General features: G+C 40.0%; 1 long non-coding RNA gene across 1 annotated transcript; it reads right to left on the reverse strand.

The window, feature by feature from the left end:
• Positions 1 to 18,696: 18,696 nt before the first annotated feature.
• On the reverse strand, positions 18,697 to 20,441 carry LOC120566079. Its single transcript, XR_005640330.1, has 3 exons — positions 20,367 to 20,441; positions 20,038 to 20,157; positions 18,697 to 19,683 (listed from the first exon to the last, which is right to left on the reverse strand). It is a non-coding gene; the product is annotated as an uncharacterized LOC120566079 (long non-coding RNA).
• Between the last annotated feature and the right edge of the window lie 702 nt (positions 20,442 to 21,143).

Consider the following 21,143-nt stretch of genomic DNA (forward strand, 5'->3'; position numbering starts at 1 on the left):
GCAGTCAGGGTGTCACCCTGCCCAGAAAATCTGCCTAGCCACTGGTTGCATGCCTGGGATTCCTTTCTACAAGCTAATCTTTCCTGCTTTGATTTTTTTCTCTGAAACATTTTCCTCCACCAGACAGTGGCAAAGGAAATATTTTCCAGTCCAGAAATAAGTTGCTTTTAATTGCATTGCCTTGCGAGTATACACTTGGTGGTCTGTGCTGCTGTACGAATGTGCCTTTGATTGATGTTCATTAGGGGCGAAACAGGGCGGTATGCTGCTCGGCATTGCAGCCGCGTTCCATTGGAGTTACACTGTTCTGAAAACAAACCGCTGCAACCGGCCCACACATATTTTCCCTGTGAGATCCTGGTCACTGCTTTGAATGAATACAGCAGTATAATGCTCCAAAATGCACAACTGAAAAAGGCTCAGTCATCATTTGAACTCTCTGCACCAGACTGTGGGAATAGTGTGAATATCATATAATGTAGGTCATTGTTGACTGAGGTAATGAGAACTTGGTTGGTTTGGGTCGATGAGGTCCTTGTTTTGTTTAATAAGCAGGTTAACACTGCATTAAACTATCAGCTACCCTTTTAAGGAGCAGACTTCTCTAGATATTCGTGACCTCATGATGACATAAATGTTGTCACACATGTAAATGATTTACTGCAACGTGATAATGTGTGTTCTGTTTACCTTTCATTGTCAAACCCTGTTCTGTTAACTTTTATCATGAGAAAAGCTGTCAAGTTTTACACAGCAGGTCAGAACCTGTGTCTCTTGAGAAACAAACAGACCAGTTGACATTAAAGTTGTGAAGTCCTGCAATTAATCCTGTGACTGGATTTCAGAGATTGTGGTATTTGGTGTGCATGCAGGCCTTATAAGAAATACATATATAACTTGCAGCCTTCCCTCTTTGCGCATGTACAGTATATTTAAGGTGTTTTTTTCATGTTATAACTGTCAAAATCTCGTGTTGGCACTCGTGCTATTCAGCATCCTGCATACGTGAATTAAACATGCATGAATATATGCACTACTTACCTTTTGTACCACAATGTCATACCCTGTTAATGGTAGAATCAATCTCTGCACAGTGGTCTACACTGAAAATACACACACACAAGTCCCTCAAGAAAGTCAGATTCTCCATCTGTTCCTTTATTTTGCAGAGCTTCACCATGATGAGTTGTGCAAACATTGTGCCTTAAGTAGAAACTGCGTCGTCATGGAGAATCTGATTGGCTGCTTTACAAACTCTGTCATGCGGGAATATTTTGACAGTTTAATAAATTAAAACTTTAGCTTACATTCAAAAAGGTTTCCTGAAGCAGGCAGGTCAAACAAAAACTTAACACACTGGGAGCCCAGGGAGAGACGCAGGGAATGACGCAGGAAGTAACGACGATCTGACAACAGACAAAGAAAGCACAGAGACTAAAAACACAAACACAAGGTAACAAGGGTAGTAACCAGGGACAGGTGACATGAGGGCTGATGAACAGGTGGAACAGAGACACAAGGTACATACAAGCACAGAAAACACACAATAAATGAACAGAAAACCCCAAATTCACAAGAAACTCTTATATCAAATAATGTTATATAAACAGAAATGCTGAAGGCCCCTGTCTGCACAACATGACTATGACAAATTGTGTATTTTCAGTTTCCTAAAAATGATACTTTATAGATCCCCAGTGGTAGAAGAAGTACATCTTTTACTTAAAGTTGCTATAATCAATATTTTATGTATCAAATGACAATGTGAAAACAATGTGAACCTATAGAGAAGTATCCCCCGAACCTGCAGTTCCCCTCAGCTTTAAGGAGCTTTTCATTGTTTAGCCGTCCGGCAGAAGCTTCACTGTTTAGGTTCATTCTCACACTGCTCTCCTCGACCACAACAGGCAGCTCTTTTCAGCAAAAAAATACACTACCTGCTCAGTGCGGCAGACAATTTTTGTTTTGTTAATTTAGTTAATTAGCTGGTGAACATTATGGAGCATTTATCAACTAAAGAGCCATATATTTCCCTCAGAAGTTGGTAGGGTCCAAAAGCAGAGCTAAAAGAGAGTGAATATTGGACTGGCATTCATCAGGCAGACAAACCACAACTCCAAATGAATGATAATATTGCTCCAAAATGCTGGATGTGTAAATAAGCAACTGTTTGCTAACACGTTTGCGATATCAACTTAGAGCTATAATATGTAGCAACCCGTTCTCATTCCTAACTTGTCAAATAATGATATTTGGTCAGTTGCTCTCAGCGTCAGATAGCAACTCAAAAACCATCCTCTAGCGCAGGGATCTTCAACAAGGGGTCCGGGAACCCCAGGGGGTCCTCAGAGTCAATGCAGGGGAGCCTCGAAATCAAGTCTTTTCAAAAATTAAAAAGTCTTAACATGAATCTAACATATTATTAGCAAATATAAATCCCCACTGTGCCACATGTATTTTTAACATTAAAACACGATTTATAAAACCATGCCAACAATTATTAGGCTATTTTAATAGCTTAGTATTCTATATAAAAAAAGTTATGTATAAAGGTTTTAGACTGCCCTACATGTCATTGTAGGCCCAGTTTCATATGCAACTTCATTTTATACAATATATGTAGTAGGGGGGGTCCCTGCTCCATCGCTCAGTCCCTCCAGAAAAACGCGATTATGCGATCGCATAATTCCACGCATAAGCGACTTTGAGTCCATGAAAAGCGCTATATAAATTCAATTTATTATTATTATTATTATTATAATCAGCCAAAGTCTGCATATTTATGCGGGGGCCGCATTTTTTCAAATAATTGCCGATTTCCACGCATTTTCCACGCAATCCCCGCATTTTCATTGCAAAAAAGTCACATATATCTTAGCAGAAAGTTGAAAAATGTTGCGTTTACTTCGGTTTACTTCTAACAAGAGCAGCCATTTTCCCCTGTTGCCATGGGAACGTTATGAAGTGACGTAATTACGCGACGTGAACTTCATCGAAAAGCAGGGTGTTGGAGGTTGAATTTGACATGTACTTTGAGTCTCTTAAGTTGGTATCCAATAAGAAAGCTATCTTAATATCTGATATTATCTGAAATTTCTTTGTTTAGGTGCTCCTGCTGTCTATATTATTAACGATTTTTGAAAGTCTGTCTCTTTTGTTTAGACTATTACTTTTATTTTTACTTTCATATTATATTATTTGTATATATGTTTTTATCTTATTTGTTTACGTATTGCGATGACTGAATATCTGTAAACTATTTTTTGAAATAAAGTAAAAAAAAAAAAGCAGGGTGTTGGGGGAATCACTTTTTTTCTCTTTTTCATCAAACCGCAGTTTTTGCAAGTTCCCGCAATTTTTGCAAGTTCCCGCAATTTTTGCAAGTTCCCGCAATTTTTGCAAGTTCCCAAATATCCCACATATTCCATTGCATTTTTTAAGAAAACGTGCCGCATAATCAAGAATTTTTGCCCGCAAATCTCACAAAAAACCTTTTTCTGGAAAGACTGATCCCTCTTTTTAAGTTAAGGGGTCCTTGGCGTAAAAACCGTTGAAGACCCCTGCTCTAGCGTCCGTATGTGATGCACCGGGCATAGCAATAGCTCGCCCGCGACACTGTAAGATTGCGTAGTATTAAGAGCGACAACGGTAGCAAGTATGAAAGGCTGCAAATCCACGTAAGGAGATAGGTGGTGGATGGGTCAAACAACACAGGACTTTCACCCAGGAGACCAGGGGTTTGTGGCCCATTCTTGTCCCGCATGTCACTGAATTCTTTTTCTAAACCAAACTGTCCCATTCTTGCGCAGCATGTCAGTTAAACATACATCCCGATCCAGAGCGTCAAAAACTGACGCCAACAGTCCCACTAAAGGAGACTTTTTCTGTCAGTAACAAACGCCAAAGGCACCTGACCAAGCGTCGGTTTTTGACAAGCTGGGAGTGACAATGTGTTGTATGTAGGAGGTATTGCTTACTGTTTGTAAACACGCAGCATTCAAAGTTGGCTCCTTCTCCCTGGCTCTACGATACAGAGAGAGAGCATGCAGTGGAGGTGGAGCGAGCTAAGAGTGAATGAAGACAGGGAGCGCCGTTAGTAAGGTAAAGGCCATGAATCAGATGAATAAAAGGTTATTTTCTGATAACATTCTAAAGCACAAATGGTGCATTATCAGATTGTGTTAATGCAGAGCTTCAGTCTCTGTGTGTGTGTGTGTGTGTGTGTGTGTGTGTGTGTGTGTGTGTGTGTCTGTGTGTGTTGGTAAAACAGATACACCGGCGAACAACAGCACAAAGCAGCACTCAGAGTTGTCCGTACACAGAGGAGAGGAGCAGGGAAACACTGAAGCACATAAAAACAAACAGCAACGTAATAACAACTTGTTAATAATAACAACGGGCTGCACACCCAGCATGCTGTTATTGGCTAGGGGTTACACACCCTTGTGATGCCCATTAACATCCCACACTACAGAAAAATAAGAAGAAAAGAGAAAATACAGGCAGCAAAATAAAAGCTGCAAATCATTCCAACTGTTATTCAGACCAGTTGAATGTGCATTTCCAGCTGAATGCAGGACAACTAAATTCACAGTCATTCACCTAAAAAAGTTAATACCAACAATTGTTAAATTCATGCTTTGTACAAATCGTTGAAAACTTGAAACAAATGATTGCATTCAGCAGGAGAGCGCATGGAACTTTCCCGTGTGCTGACTCTAAAACTGTGAACTTTGTCTGCAGTGTCCCTTGTGCAGAGCTGGGTGAGGTGCATGCTTGGGATTCTTTCTCAGTTAATAATACCTGATTCATTACCCTGAATCTCACTATATGCACACTCTGGTAATAATGTCTACTGTAGGTCCAAAGGACAGATTACTAATGCGTCAGGACTGCAGGCTTACAATCAGGTGGCTTCCAGACAGGTGGCTCCTGTCAGTGTGGAAAAGCGGTAGCCACTTGAGGGAGCCTCCCTAAACGGACACTTTGGACATGGTGTCCACCCCAGCAGCTCTTAAGTCCAAAGCCTACTCCTCTGCCTCCCCCACGCCTGCTCATTATGTGCAGTTTAGTGCTCACTCAGCTTTGGGGTGCTCCAAAGTATACAGGACGGAGAAGAGATGGGGGGTGGGAGAGTCATTCCTGTTACTGAGGTCAGAAGGCTGTGTTTTTTTCCCAGCCCTCCCCTTATTCTGTCTCTCTCTGTCTTTTGTTCATCAAGCTAAGTAGTCAGGTGGCAGCAGTGAATAAGCCTCCCTATCACCTTCCAACACCTTATCTCAGTGCTGTGTGTGCTGATTAGCCTTTTTAACTGCACAAACCACAAGACCATTTTCATTTTCCACCTATTGATCCTCTTGATGATTCTGTTGATGCAGTATTTGCATGCTTCAAAGTATGTGTCATACAACCTTTTACAGCTGTAGATATTTTTCAATCTGTTTAGTTTATGTTTGCTATCGTGCAAAGTTACTTTAATTTTACTGTAAGTGTGTAGCATTCAATCTCTGACATATATTTACAATTGGGGATTTATGACATCAGTATTTGTAAAATCCTTGCAATGGCTTTATATGAACAGTATTACATTTTTGGCCTGTTATATTAGGTCTATCAAATGGTGCTTGTTACTGAATGTTTTAATGAATTGTTAGTCAGTGGTGCAGGAGAAATTATTTCAACATAAAAGTGCTAGAATTTTAGAAAAACGTTACACCCAGGAGTCAGTATCATGCTGAATAAACCTTTCCTGAGACTGAATCAATCAAAAATTAACACCTTAGCGTGCATGTAAAATTATGACTGTGTGTGTGAGTGTGTTTGTTAGTTAGGCATGTGGGAGTGGGGAAAGTGGGGAAAAGGTGAGAGGTAGTGTTAGTAACCTTGGAGGAAAGGCATGACAACACCAGCTTTATGTGCAACTGTAAGGCTGGGGAGGAAGAGTTTCTGGTTTATATACATAAGTAATGGGCCGTGTCAAAGAAGTGCGTTGGCCTCTTGGATTAACACTTCTCCATGCCCTTCCCACAGCACTGTTTGCATCCCATATTACTGGTTTTGAACCTGATGTGAAGCAAGCAGAGCGAGATCAGCGTGTGTTGCAGTTGAAGCCTGTTTCAGGTTCAGGTTCAGGTTCAGGTTACTTTATTGGTACCCGTTGGTAAACTAGGTTTACAGTCTAAGAGGCAGGACCTGTTTCTGCAGCCTGTTTTACATTCCTTCACAGTTAGAAGTAAAAAAGAAGAAGCAGATTCTCATGCACAGAGCACACAGTTTAGCAAAATACACCAATTTGTGTTATTCTCATGAATGACAGGGTGGTGCATTTAGTTGGTGTGTAAATGCTGGATTTTTATAACAATGAGATATGTGACTTGGTTGTTTGGTACCATGTGAGAGCGATAGACTAAAGGTGGTGTGAGAATGAGGGGCTGTGGGTTTACTGAATTCCTATCCGGTGAGTGGAGCATTGGTTTCTGTCTAGACAAAGCTCAGTTGTCGGGGAGACCCGTGCAGATCCACGACTGCCCCGGGCTTCAGGAAGTATTGGTGGGAGAGAGCGGGCCCTTTTTTCTTACTGCTTACTTTTCCCTCCTTGGGGGATTTTAGCGAATGCAGTCAACTGCTGAGAGCAGGATTTATTTGTTGGTGGTGGGAGTTTTTCTCCCATGTTAGGGTGGAGACAGCTTGGTGCATTTGTGCAGAGATATCAACAGCATCAAAACCTCTCCCACTCAGCAGGAAATAGCAGCCTGGCCCACCTTGCACACAAAGCATTCAAAGTTGCACACACTGCAGCTCATGCAAATTCACTTAAGAGAGAATACAATGTAGGATCTACCAAATTTGCTATTTTTTACCTGGCACCAAACCACAAAAGCCTTTTTCAAGCTCTCTGTTCATGGAGCCACTCTGTGTGACGCTATTGTCTTTGAGTGACTGTGTACAGCAAGATAAGGCAAAGACAGGTGGCGTGACGGCTCACACAGCGTCAGATCAGTGAGCAGACAGGGCTGACTAAGGGTTTATTAACTGTTACACAGCTGTGGCCTGAGGACTCTGAGCTGTGTGCCCCGTCCCAATGTCATGTCTTCAGAGGATTTGTAGTGATGACAGCAGAGTTAATAGGTGTTTCTAGTTTCCAAGTGAAGATACAGCTTGGAAAAAGACAGAAATAACATGCAGACCCCTTATTCAAAGGTTCTGCGCGTTAGTTACCATATTTTGAAGGCTTTAGAAGGAGCAAAATTGTTCAACAATATAGGATGCAGGACCTTGTACATGCCAACATCCATTTGAAATTTGCCAATGTTTAGTTTGGGCCCATTGTTAGTCTTATAGAATGGCGGTAGCTGTGTAACTGCTTTTATTAATGAGTGGAGTAGAAAATGTTCTCACTTTAACAGATATTGTTGGACAAGATGGTCTCCTTTTGTTTTAAAACCTTAAATAGACAGTTCAACATTACCACTGTTCTTAAGTTTCTTAACTAGCTCCCTGTCACACATAAGATTGAATTTAAAATTCTCACACTTACGTGCAGAGCATTGCAAGTTCAGACACCGGCTTATGTGGCCGAGCTACTTCCTTAATATCCGCCAGCTCACTCTCTTAGGTATAATAAGTTAAATTTACTCTGGCCTGTGTGCACTTTTTGTATTATTATGTAATTTTATTTGTGTATTGTGTTTTTATTATGTATGATGTTATCTTTTAGGTTTTTTATGTAAAGGACTTTGTGATTTTATCTCTGAAAAGTTCTATATAAATACATTTTACTTACTTACTTACTTACTTACTTACAGTACTTACTTAAATATAATCTTAATCCACCTAATTCTGCATTTGTTTTGTTTTACAAATTACACACTGCACTACATGCTGATGGAGATGTAACCTGGCTTTTCATCCTCTTACTAACATTTTAAAGCAATGTGCTAAAGGAGAATTCTTCAATCTTTTTACATTTATGTGATCCATCGTTTACATAACATATGGTTGCAAGACTTTAAACCTTATACTGCATTTCAAATGGTAAGTAGCATGGTAAAATAGCATTCTTTCATCATTAAATGATCCATTATGTACCAATTCATAGTGTAAGGTTGGCCGAGGTAGAGACACAAAAACTGAGAAGAAGAGTTTGCAGTCCAGATGTAAAACTGAAAAAAGTCAAATAAATCCCCTACACAGGCAATGCCACCTTAACTATGGGCCCTTGTAGCTCTCCACACTGGCTTCACTCAGTTCCCATGCTTGTCCATCAATCCCCTATGAAATCCAGCCTCTTCCTTTATCAGCTATATGGTCGTCTACAGGGCACAACTAACCCTGTGACACGTAGACTTAAAATAAAAAATAGCCCCTAAATTGCTTATTTTGTTCTCATGGCAAGCCAGGAACTAATATGGTATGGAAATGTCCAAAGGTCATGAACCAAAGTATTGCTAGATGAAGAGTCATGAGATCACCAAAGTTATTACAATTCATCCTGAGGGGGACATGAATCTGTGTAACACATTTCATGGCAATGCATCTAATAGTTCAAAGTGAGTGTTACGCATGCAACAGGTTTGCATGATAACCCCCACCCACATTCATCTGTATCACAGCACTACTTTATTAATAAAAGCAGCTGATGGCACATCGCGTTGCATCTGTCCTTCCAGATTTAGCTCCAGACATGGTGGAGAATTTTCTTTCTCCTTTGTTTGTGTCAAATCAAAGCAATATCTAGGCTACCGATTTTTTGGAAAACAATCAAAGCAGAGCAGTGAGGAAACTCTGAGCACATGCATCATGATGTGTGGTAGAAGCTTGTAGCACCTGGTACAGGGCGTTTTAGCTGCTTGTCTTCCATTGACTTCCAAGCACATTAAAGAAAACTTCAAAGAGAGCCCTAATCCATGGATGTTATTCACTATACCTATCTGCAGGGTGTGTGAAGATAGATGGATAGATTTTTTTCAGAGAATCAGAAGCACACTACTCAGATCTTTGAACTTTTTAAACGTCTGTGACTGTCTGCTGGTTACAAACACACACATACACACACACACACACACACACACACACACACACACACACACACACACACACACACACACACACACACACACACACACACACACACACACACACACACACACACACACAGACACAAAGGAACCTGTTTTTCTGCACATGGGGCCCAGGTTGGAAGAAAGGACAGGATGACAGAAACTGGAGTGAGAATCTGTTGTCCTACAGCTGACCTCACCCTAGGCAAAAGTGTTGCATGTCGTTGCAGAGCTCAGGAGACAGTGGTGTACAGTGGAGTGTGGAGCCCAGACAGAAACTCACAGCCTGTGACTCAACGGCTTGGAACCTTCATCTCCTGTTTTACTCTGCAATGCAAACACCAACGCCTTCTGTGTTTCTTTTTATGTCGGTTGACTTCACACATTAGGTCTTCAAAGTTGTTTTGGACGGCACCCATGATGTCTTTAAAAAGCTGTCACCAACAAAGCTTGTAAAAGATGATGTTCCTGCAGATTGGAATGTTGTAGCATCAGTCATACAGTTTGTCTTCACCAAACTCAGAAGCGATACTGTGTGTGTTTGTTTCTCTTTGGGAGGCCTCTGTCTCTTTCCTTTGCACGCCTGACTGGACAGTCTGGCTCCCAGATAGCATCAGGCTGTCTGAGATTAACGTTCATGAGGGCGCAGTTAAACTTGTAAAAGCTCTGGCCTCCTGTCCCGGTGCCTCTGTTCTACACAATGCCAAATAGCAATCATGAGTGTGGCACAGCACTGATAGTCTGTCTGCATTGTCACCGTGCCTCTCAAATGTGCTTAAGCCTCAGAGCTTACTGCAGATCCCAGCCTAGGAGCAGACTGTGGAGACTGCCGGTGTTGTTGCCAAGCAGTATAGCAGTGTAACAGACAGATAATGGAGCTGCTCAGTGTCCCATGGACATACATTTTTCGAACTGGACAGCTGATAACTAATCATTTAGGCTGCAGCACTCTGCCTGCCTTCTGTGTTACAGACACTGACTAACACCTCTGTAATCTGTGAGCAAAATGTACCTTGCATTGCTTGTATTGTCTTATATTACAATATGTAATAAATGCAAGGAGTTATTGAAGTTTATGTTTCCCCTCAGTGGTGAGGAGATATGTCAGATATAACGCATAATAGTGGAAAACAGTTAATTGTAATCTCTATAAACAGATATCTCCATATTAATACAGAAGAAGATTTTTGTATTTTGTATGAGCTGGCTTTGGTTGCATGCAGGTAAACATTCTGGCTAAAGAGGCCAAACGCATTGGCCAAAATGCAATCTTGGAACCCATGGGCTAACATATATCTGCATCCATATGTAGATATATGTTTATGGAGATTAGCCAAAATTACATCTGGACCTAAAAACCAGCGCACGGGAGAGAAAGTCTTAGCCCGGATATCCACCAGCAACACCAGAACCCCAGAAATATTGGCCCCCAGAGGTTAAATCATGGCCAGATGATAGCTGATGGGTTCCGGGATTGAGTTCATTGCTCAATGGGTTCACAAGTTTGTCTTAAAACATTTCTCAAATGCCCATATGGGATATTAACATAGTTTTTGATTTCTGTTTTTGTTCCTGATCAGTTGTTGTTTTTTCCAAAAAAATGCATTCTAACATTCAGCCAAAGCTATTATGAGGCATCTGCACTCTGGGTAGACTAAATAAACAAGCTTTTGCTAAGGTTGATAATGCATTTTTATCCCCTATGTCTTACATTGGAATCCTGTTAAGAAGGGATATCTTAAATAATATCTGAAACAATATACATATGGACATGTAAGTATTCTTTTAAGACAGATGTAAAAAAAAGAAGTAAACCTATCCTTTAATCTGACAGTAATTCTTAGATTAATCGATTAATAATTTAATGTAAAATATGTCCAACCAACAGCAAAAAAATGAAAAGTATTACATTTGAAATTGTATAAAGCCTAGAAAATGAAAAGCACTTGAGAACTAGAAGCAAGGCAAATTTGGCATCTTTCCTTAATAAATGACACAAAATTGTTTTGTTAAATTTTCCAGCTCCACTCATCTTTTGCAATATTTGATATGTGACTTAATTTGCCATTTTGTGATTTATATTTATGATTTATGATTGATTAGAACATTTTGGCAATATCACCTAGAGATGTACAATACTCCACTCTGCTTTTATGAGTTTAAGTATTGCCCCACTGTTCAGTACACAAATTTAGTCCTGTTATGCTGTTGATATTAATCCGGAGTGAGTAAATTATTAGTGTATTTGTTGGGGCAGCAGATCTGAGCACTGTGCACACACAGTTACACACCACAGGGCAACTGATGCTGTCATAAACTCTGCAGAACCTCTCTGTTGGCACTGTGGGAGCCCACCTGTGTAAAGCCCCATAGCCATATCAAATAAATCACATCACTGTAAGACTTCAAATATATTTTTATCAATGCTTTCAGTGTGCCACATGTTTACATTTACCACACATAGGTACACATGCTGGATGCAGACAGGCACACCACAGCTGAAGGCATTGCAGACATTCTTTTGGCTAGAGGGATTTTAGGCTAAGTCCTCATACAAAGAATTACACACCCTGCAGTGACACATTTCCCTGTTTGTTTTACTGGAATGAAGACTCTTTTCACCCATACATTTGTTTGACTGAGGCAAAGATTCTCTATAACTAAAGATAGCGCATTACACGCTGCGCCAATGGTATGAAACGGTACACACTTCCTGTCTAGTAAATGGGCGTGGTCTCGGTTGTAAGTGTAGTGAGTGTCATGTGGATGGATGAAAAGTTGTATTTGCATGATTTATTAATATTTTCTTTTTCTAGCATTAGGTATTTATGCAGGTAAAAGCCATTACGAAATAGTTTTGTTACGGCATTTGTGAATGTTAGTTAGCGTATTTGTGTTGCCAGATATTGTGAGATATTGTGTTCTTGAGACAGAAACAGGTCTCATACAAAGTTCATTTTCTCCTGATTTGTCCGTCTAAAAAATTTCATTTTATTGTCAGAATATTCAGTAGATATGTGACATGCGAAAAATGTGTCCAATATTTACTTTGGTGACTATGGGCCAAAAGAATCGGTCATAATCTGAGTGTTAATGTTCACTTCTCCTATTGGAATCATTACACAGATACGGGAAACAACTCTGAGTTGGGGCATTCTAAATCGCCTTCTTACTGAGGTCTTGATCCCAAAATAAAATAAAATGGCAACTAGGCAATAGCTTAAAAGATGTTTATATTTTCCTTATGCAGCTTCAGATTTCTTTAAACCAATCACAATCGTCTTGGGCGGTGCTAAGTGCCGGACAGAGCCATGGTGCCTCTGCAAAATCTCAGTCTCAGGAAGGAACTTGTTTTGTTGGAACATATGTACGTTCAAAAGTTTTAGTCGTGCAACAGAAAACTCTGATTGGACAGATAGTCTAGCTTGCTGTCTGGAGTTACCCTACAGAGATCTGATGAGCAGTTAACCATATTCCTCATAAATCCACCGGAGTTTAAAATTACAACACAAAGAAAGTGGATGGTAACGGACATCCGGCCGAAAAGAGTGACATCCGGCAGAATTTCCGTCGGCAACAGAGCAATCCCAGAAGTGGAATGTTGTAGATACAGACTATTGTAGTGGTGGTTTCAGCAATAAATCTAAATCTCCACCATGTCTGTTCTGCTACATCCAGGAGACAGTTCGCTTAGCTTTGCAGATTGATAACTGGGAAAACAGCAAGCCAGACTCATAACTTTTTACAGTTTTTTTTGGGGGGGGGGGGGATTTAACAAATGAGATATAATGTGTTAATTAGTGAGCTTTAGAGCTTTTGGTAGGCAGACGTCTTTCCCCTTTGGCAGACCCAGGCTAGCTGTTTTTCCTGGGTCCAGTCTTAATGCTAAACTAAGCTGACTGGCTGCTGGCTATAGCTTCAAAGTTTGACGTACAGGCATGGTATTAATCTCCTCCTCTTCCTCTCAGCAAGACAGCGAATAAGCATGTTTACCAAAGTATTCCACTATTCCTTTCATTTGCAATGTTTTATTATACAGCAAAGGCTAGAATCTACTGTTAGTGTATATCTATAAATAGGGACATCATAATAGAAAATTCACATTTATGAAGCCCATTAGATCAAGATGGTCTGTGAGAATGTTATAATTCCTCAGAACCAGCAGGGTTACTGTAAAGCTGCCCACCACACTACCCGGAAACAGGATTATTTAAAATTCAGCACATTTGAGGCTTAGGACCTCACTTAAATCAGGCTGCTCCTTCAAAAAAGCTGCACAGCAGAGTGTGGTGTGTGTCCACACCAAGGGGATGAACCAATATATTTATTTATATATATGTGCATATTTACTACAACCTGAAAATAATGTTAATAGGCTATACTTGCTCAAAGCCATGAGGAGAAATTTTGTTTCACTGCAACTTTTATCATTCCGTTACAGGACAGTATAACTGCACAAGACTTAGGGGCCGTCCACACGGAAACGTTTTTTTGTGCAAACGCACATGTTTTGCATCGTTTGGGCCGACCGTCCAGACGAATCCTGCAAACGCACTGCCTGAAAACGCACTTTTTTGAAACCAGGTCTCAGGGTGAAAAAATCCGAAAACGGCTCTCGTTTGGCTTCGTATGGATGGTGAATACGGATCCGTATCGATGATGTCATCGCCACACCCCTCTTTTACACCCTCTCCCACGGCCGCTGACGCACACAACTGAGGTGAAGCTAAGCGAGCATGTCCCATCTCCATGGTCAAACCAACTCACTTCATCTAAATACTGTGTCTCTGCTTACTGACCCTTCCCTCTGGATTCTACACAAGACATATTGCTAACGTTATGTAGCCAACGTTAAACATCGCTAAAGTAGCTGACCGCCTACCGTAGCAACGCGCTAACGTACTAGCTGCTATGGTTATCTGTTTATAAAGTGGAAGTAGATAACTTATCAACTAGCTAGCTAATCTGTCTGCTTATCAACTCCCTGAACGGATTATAGTAACTTTTACCACGGCTTATTGTAGAAAGGCTACTGCAAGAAAAACGTATAGATTATTAAAAAGACATCATTCATGGATCATTGATGTTTGTTTGACTGCCGATGTTAGAGCTAGCGAACGTTAGCGCGCTAACGTTAGCGCGCTGCAATCATGCAAAATAAAAAGCAATCCAACTGCACATTATACAACGTAAACAAAGATACGTTTTCTTGCGGCAGCCTTTATAAAATGAGCAGTGGTGAAAGGTATTATAGTCCACGGATGTATTAAGAGAAAATGATAATCTAGCTAGTCATGTTATGATGGGAAGTAGAAGTGACTATGCTCTTCTTCTCCGTTTTTTTGGTAAATTTCTGTAGCAGAAACAGCGCCGCCTATAGGCCTGGCATATGAAGTAGCGTATTGAGTCATTTACAAGTGGATTCGTTTGGACGCAACTATTCTTGAAACGAATCCAGGGAAGACGGGTAAAAAAAAGATCGTTTTGGTACGTGTGGACGGGGCCTTACACTCACATTGCATTGTGATTACAAACAATGAGACAAGATGGAGAATAAGAGTTCAAAAGAAAGACACAGATCAAAGAAAGTGATTTAATGTAATACAATTGTATCTTTCATTTTCATCTTTGCACTGTTCAAAGCATAACAGTTGAGTATATATCAGCTATGATCAAGTGCTGTCAGGTTACTACTACATTACTGCCACTTTCAAGGCAATAATACAACCTCATACACAACAATGGAGCAGTTACATAGAAAAGCTTTGTTAACATCTTTACAGCACGTTTGAAACATATAGAGCTTTATAGTAGCCGCTGGCGTCACACAGAGTCCCTGCAGATGTTGGTTGGTGAGGAACAGACCATCTGTGACGCAGCTCTCCCTTTTCCTGTGTCCACCCATGCCTTCCCCCTGCAGCTGAAGGCTTAAATACTACAGCTGTGTTGATAAGAGAGCCACAACATTGAGTGTTAAGTGGAATTTGTGCACAGGTCAAGAAAATTAAAACTATGAAATCAGCTTGTATAGTCTGACTGTTACAAAAAGTGCAATTGAGGTGTTTTAATATAATGTTTCTTTAGACAGGCTTGAATAGTCACTCTGCAGCTATGCTTTCTGTTTCTTTGGTTACTGGCCCATCTGTGTAGCTTCTATTTTTAAAGCCTCCACATATTTAATCATTTATACTTTAGAGGGTAACTGGCGATACTGCTTCCTGTGTAGGAAGCGGAAGGGAGTGGGTGGGGGGGATTAGAGGGATGCATGGTCTTGTCTCCCTTCTGTAGTCGGATCTTTAGTCCATGTTTCATCTGCCTTCCGTTTTAGCGTGTCCCCCCGCCTTTGTAATATCCTGCACCAAAGCACAGAGCAAACAATTACCACACCACAGTCCTACAGAGCCACTTTCTGCTGTGTTTTCTTAATTTGTTCCAGCAACAAAAGCTGCAAGTTATCAATGCTAAAATATTGTTGGGTACACAGAGAAATTCTCATTTATTGCTCAACAGCATGTACAGTGTTCTAATATGAATTGAACACATGATGTTTTTTTAAGATTTATTTTTAATAGAAAACAGAAAAGAAACTTCAGGGTCCAAAGGCAGCTGCCCCTTTGAGCTCTGCACTGCTGTTGGCCAGAGTGAAAGGTAGAAAATTGCAACAGTGCAGCCTCTTTCAAGTAGTTCAGGGAATGACGTAATGAGCCAGTAAAAGAAAACCATTGTGTCCTGGAAGTGGGAATTGTGAAACAGGAGTCCGTTAGGTTGGGCCACAGCTTTTACGCACATTGAGTCAATTCCAGATTAAGTCAACTGTCACTTCTGGGAAGTTACACAGTTACACACATTTGTGCAGTAACATTTTAGTAACTTCACTTCTTATAATTTCTGCAATATTGTGCATAAAGCTGGTCATTCATTGAAATATGTGCTGCAACCTATGATGCAGCTTTGATATTTTTTTTTTAACATTTTGTAAAGAAATTCCCTCACTTTTCCTTTAGCCAGCTGCTCACTTAGCCTGTAAAATTACTGCCCCCCATAGCATGATTCATTTGGTGATGATGATAACATTTTCATCTTACACCATCATTCATCATTAAAACTATTATATAGCATTTTCAGAAAATGTTTACATGCTTTAATGTAAAAAAAACATTATTATTATTATTTTTCTTATACTGCCCATGGCTGCTGCACCTGTATTCACCCTGTAAAAACTAAGACTGATGTTAATTAATATTTAATTAAAAAAAAAACAATAGTAACCTTTACATAATAAAAAAGACTATGCACAGTTTGAAATCACATTAAGCTCAATTCAACAAATTTGAATTATTTATTTATTTATTGCATTTTACAGCTTTGAATCACTGAGTAGAATATAATTGGATTTTATACGGAAAGTCAAAGTTGCAGAAAATTGATAACTTTTACTTATTACTTTGGTTTTAATCACCTTACACGTTTAGCCATTTTGCGGCACATGGACGTTACATCAATCATCTGCCACACATTTCAGGACTGCTGTTTTCCCAAAGGTAAGACCTGTTTAAGCATTGGTAGTAAATGAACAATACATAACCAAGTATCTTAAGCAGTTGAACATTGTGTTGTGTTACTCCAAGTTACTAAACATACATACTTTACTGAGCTGTAGCAAAATGTAGCTAGAAGTTAGTCTGAAGTCAGTCATTCAAAGTCAGTCTGTATTATCTCTGATTCGACTAAAAGCATGGCAGAACTGAAAAAGTGGCTGGATCAATGTCACAATTTCATGGGACTTTACTAAGTAGGCCTATAGTGATATACAGTAGGGCTACCAGCTGATCTACTTTTACCAATTTTCCTGGCCTCAGCTTTTGTCTGTCCCCCACCTTGACAATCTAGCTAACGTTAGCAATAGCCAACCTAGAGACTGTTAGGAACAGTTTTGCTCTCAGAGGTGAGTAATTGACATTGTACATATACTGCAATTCATTTTCTTTAGCATATTGTAGCCTAATCAAGTAACAGTTTTTATTCAAATAACTTGCTGTTACTAACATTGAAGATTGTAGAATGCTAGTCAAAACATATCACAAGAAGATAGCTAACATGGAGGTCATAAAATGATATAAAATTATGATCAGAATTAGGTTGCTTCTCGCTTTTAAAAATGTTGTAAGAACAGCGTAGATTTGTAATATTTGACTTGAAGCTGTCATTCGGCATTTGATTGTGTACTTCGGGGAATCTACAGATCAACTCTAAAGCGCCCATATAATGCTCATTTTCAGGTTCATAATTGTATTTTAAGGTTGTACCAGAATAGGTTTACATGGTTTAATTTTCAAAAAACACCATAATTTTGTTGTACTTCACAGCTCTCTCTCACTGGTGCAGCTCCTCTTTTCACCTTGTGTTCAGGTCTCTGTTTTAGCTACAGAGCGAGGCATCTTTTCTTCTGTACTATCTTTGATTGCACTCGCACATGCGCAGTAGCTCAGATCGTAGATCATGTCAGCTAGCTCCATCGACAGTAAAAGAAAGGCTGTTTCTCCAACTAGGGTCAGTTACAAGGCAGGATTAGCTGGGAAACTTCAAAACGAGGGCGCACATGTAAGTAGTTCTTTTGTAGATTATGGTGAACTTGTGTGTGTTGTAGCAGTTCTTTGCCATTGAGAACGAGGTAGCATGCTAGCGCTAGCATGTTAACGGTTGCGGTTAGCCAGCTCGTTTCGGCTAGTGACGTAGAAAGCCGTGCAGATTTTGACCAGCTCACCCGGAGACTGAAGGCAGGACACATTCAGAAACCCGTATCTCACTCAAAACAGCATGGATGGATTTCTTTCAAAGTTTGTATGCGTGTGGAAGCACCAGAGACAGAAAATAACATGGGCACTTTAAAGCAACACTAGTGCCGCGTTCTGTTTACCTCTGAACTCGTTTTTTACGAGGTCAAAGTCGGAAACATGCCCCCTGACCTCCTATTGACGAGCTCGGAACTCGTACAACCTCGCAGTAGCCCGAGTTCAAAATCTAACATGGCTGCCCCCTGTATCAACAGTTGTGAAAGCTGCAGTAACATAAAGTTATAAGCACTTCTGTCTCATTTGTGTCACTAAATCATCGTTGTTCACACAGGCATGTCCAACTTCTATCTGTGGACATGTTATTACGCTGTTTGCATGCACAAAAAACGGCGTAATGCGTTGTTATCAACTGGTTGCTAACAATAGCTAACCGAGCTAGAGCTAATGAAAGCAATGAAAATCCGACTTTTAAATAGTACACATTCAACTCAGGTATGACGTCATTCCAGTTGCGGCTTCCAAGGTCCAAGGTAAATAGAACTAAAGCACTTTTTGTTGCAATCAATTGAAAATCATTTAAACTGTTAAAGTAACAATTTTAGCCATACAAATAGTTTGCTGATTTCTGGATGTTATTGTTGTATCCCTGATGTTAACGTATATTTGATGAATATATACGTGACTTTTCATTTAAAACTGCATCAGCGTTTTCTGTTGACATTTGTTAGCGAATATTATCTAACATTATAGAGCAATTTATGGTTGCAGACTTTGATGGTTTCTTTCTGTGATTTTAAGGTACACATCAGTGTCTTTAAAAAAAATAACACACCGCAGACTTGTACAGACCAATACGTTTACTGTTTTATTACAGTATGCTCTTTACATTGTGCTGGGGACAGATTTTGACTTCACAACTGTAAGTGCCCAGAAAGTCTCCAGACATATTACAGTGCACTGTTTTTGTAGAACATGACTTCTTTGTTTGAAATATTGTATTTCTAGGATGACATGGCCACAATCAGAACATGGTGGTGCCTGTTGCTCCTGTCTGGTCATTCAGTTGCCAGGTATGTCTGATTTCATTATCATATGTACAACTGTAACATAAAAAATGTGTAACAAAGCCAAAATCATACATATAGATCAAATTACTATTCTTCCTAATCTCTAACATGTAATTTAAGAAAATCTGTCCGTTTTAAAGGTTGGCACAGAAAAGGAAATCTGAAGGTCCCGTCATAAGAATCACATTTTGATAGTCATTAGTTGCTGACAAATCTAATGTTGTGACCTGCATGTTAATGGTTCTTTATTATATAATTTGATTAATCTTGGATCCAAACCTCTGACTTCATATGCATACTTTGTACTGACTTTTAAATATTTAATCTTTGCAGGATTGCCCGGGACAATCCCTCCTGAACAGTCGGTTAGTGTGAATGAAGTAAACTTGATGCCTTGTACTCTCAAAATACTATAAACTGTCTCCATAATGAATTCTCAAAATAAGTGTTCATTTAGGAAACTGTTGACCTGACCAAGGAAATGGGGATTCTGGAAGTCAGAAAGAAACTACCATAGCATGGGACATAAAATAACATAAATGTTTCTGAATTTGAACGCTTACAACAAAATACTATAGAAGTTATTTTTACATTTGTCTACGATATGCTTTGCAGATTACAAGATGTTGTCTCGAAGACATATTGCTTGAGGTGGTCCTCCAGGATGGCGATAAGGCACTGATGACCTTGGCTCTAGTCTGCTCCTCCTTCAGAGACATAGTCACTGATGAAAACTTCCGGGAAAGAGCTCACTTTCTGTGGCTTGACAGTAAGTACAAAATTATGCTTTAATAGTTGCCAACTTTGAACGTTTCAGCATATTTATCACATGAAGCATAGTGTTCAATTTGATCATCCTAAAATTTTGTAATACGGGTGTGACTAATTGGAGCAGGTTCTCCACCAAATACAAAAAAGAATTCCGGACATTGTACTCAGTGCTGAACAGCTCCCAGTGCTATTGTCCATACAAGAGCTGCATGCTGGGTATTTATACTGTATAATGTGCTTTGAAACTGGATGGCTGTTTGAGTTGTCACTTTTTGACAAAAAGGACGAAAACAAATGATACACTGTATGATAGCGAAACACGGTATGCTTTTGATCTATACCCACAGGTTACGTTGGAAGAGGAAGGCGGGTTGAGCTGCGGGGGATTTATTCTGAAGACCACCCTGGATTCTGCAGCCATTTCTGCCAACTAAGGGCAGGATTCTGAGGAGGGATAAGGAGGATCTGCACACACAAGAATAAAAAAAGAAACATGTTACACTCTTTCCAAGACTCCTTTTTATTTTTATATTCTATATTGTTTTCACACTTACTGGGAAATTGCTGCAAATACAATTGCTTAAGTAAAGTATTTTATTCATTTGTATGATTGCCATTACTGTTTAGTTAAAAAAACACCCAAAACACCAAAGTAGTAAGGAGACATAGCGGACCAGCGATAGCAGGAGGGCATGAGAAGAGAGGGCATGACACAGGAGGCTGCACACCCATACAGTCTTGGATCAGGTAGTGGATCTGTAGTTGTAGAATGAGAGATAATGCAGACTGATCTTATAAAGTGGCGTATGTATGACACGCCAATTCGTATGCCATTTTGGTGTGTTATCAAGACGCATAATCGCTTTTTTGCGTGTTTATTAACGCAATTCGCCCGCCATTGACCTACATTACGAGTGAATTGTCACCATAGCGAGTAGTATAAAGGGACGTAAGTCCGGGGAGGGAGGTTGGTTGGGGTGGTGGGTGGGTAAAACACAGGACTTTACACCCAGGACAGCTGGGATCGCATCCCCCGTGTGGCGATTTTCAGACGTTTTTTTTCTAAACCCAACCGTTTATTGTTTTCCTGAGCGTGTTTTTGTCGCTTTTTTGTGTTACTAAAGCCTTTCCCAGTGTTCTTTTCCTAAACCCAACCTTTATTTTTTTTACAGCGTGTGATGTTGTTCTCGTGATAGTACGGCACATTCTCGCAATTAGGCGACGCCACGTGGCGACATTACGACATGAACCGAAGCGGGAAAAGTGCTTTAGTGTTGCTTTAAAACAGTAAGGCTATTCAGACTGCAGGCAAAAGTGGCCCAAATCAGATTTTTTTTGGGGGTCAAGTAACCAAACCAGGTCAGACTTCTTCAGAAGTAGTGTGAACACTCAAATCTTGCTCAGATCAGATTTTTTGTGTGCCGACAGCAGCGAAGGCCCTATTGAAACTG

Source organism: Perca fluviatilis, chromosome 9 (assembly GCF_010015445.1).
Source record: "Perca fluviatilis chromosome 9, GENO_Pfluv_1.0, whole genome shotgun sequence".
NCBI lineage: Eukaryota > Metazoa > Chordata > Actinopteri > Perciformes > Percidae > Perca > Perca fluviatilis.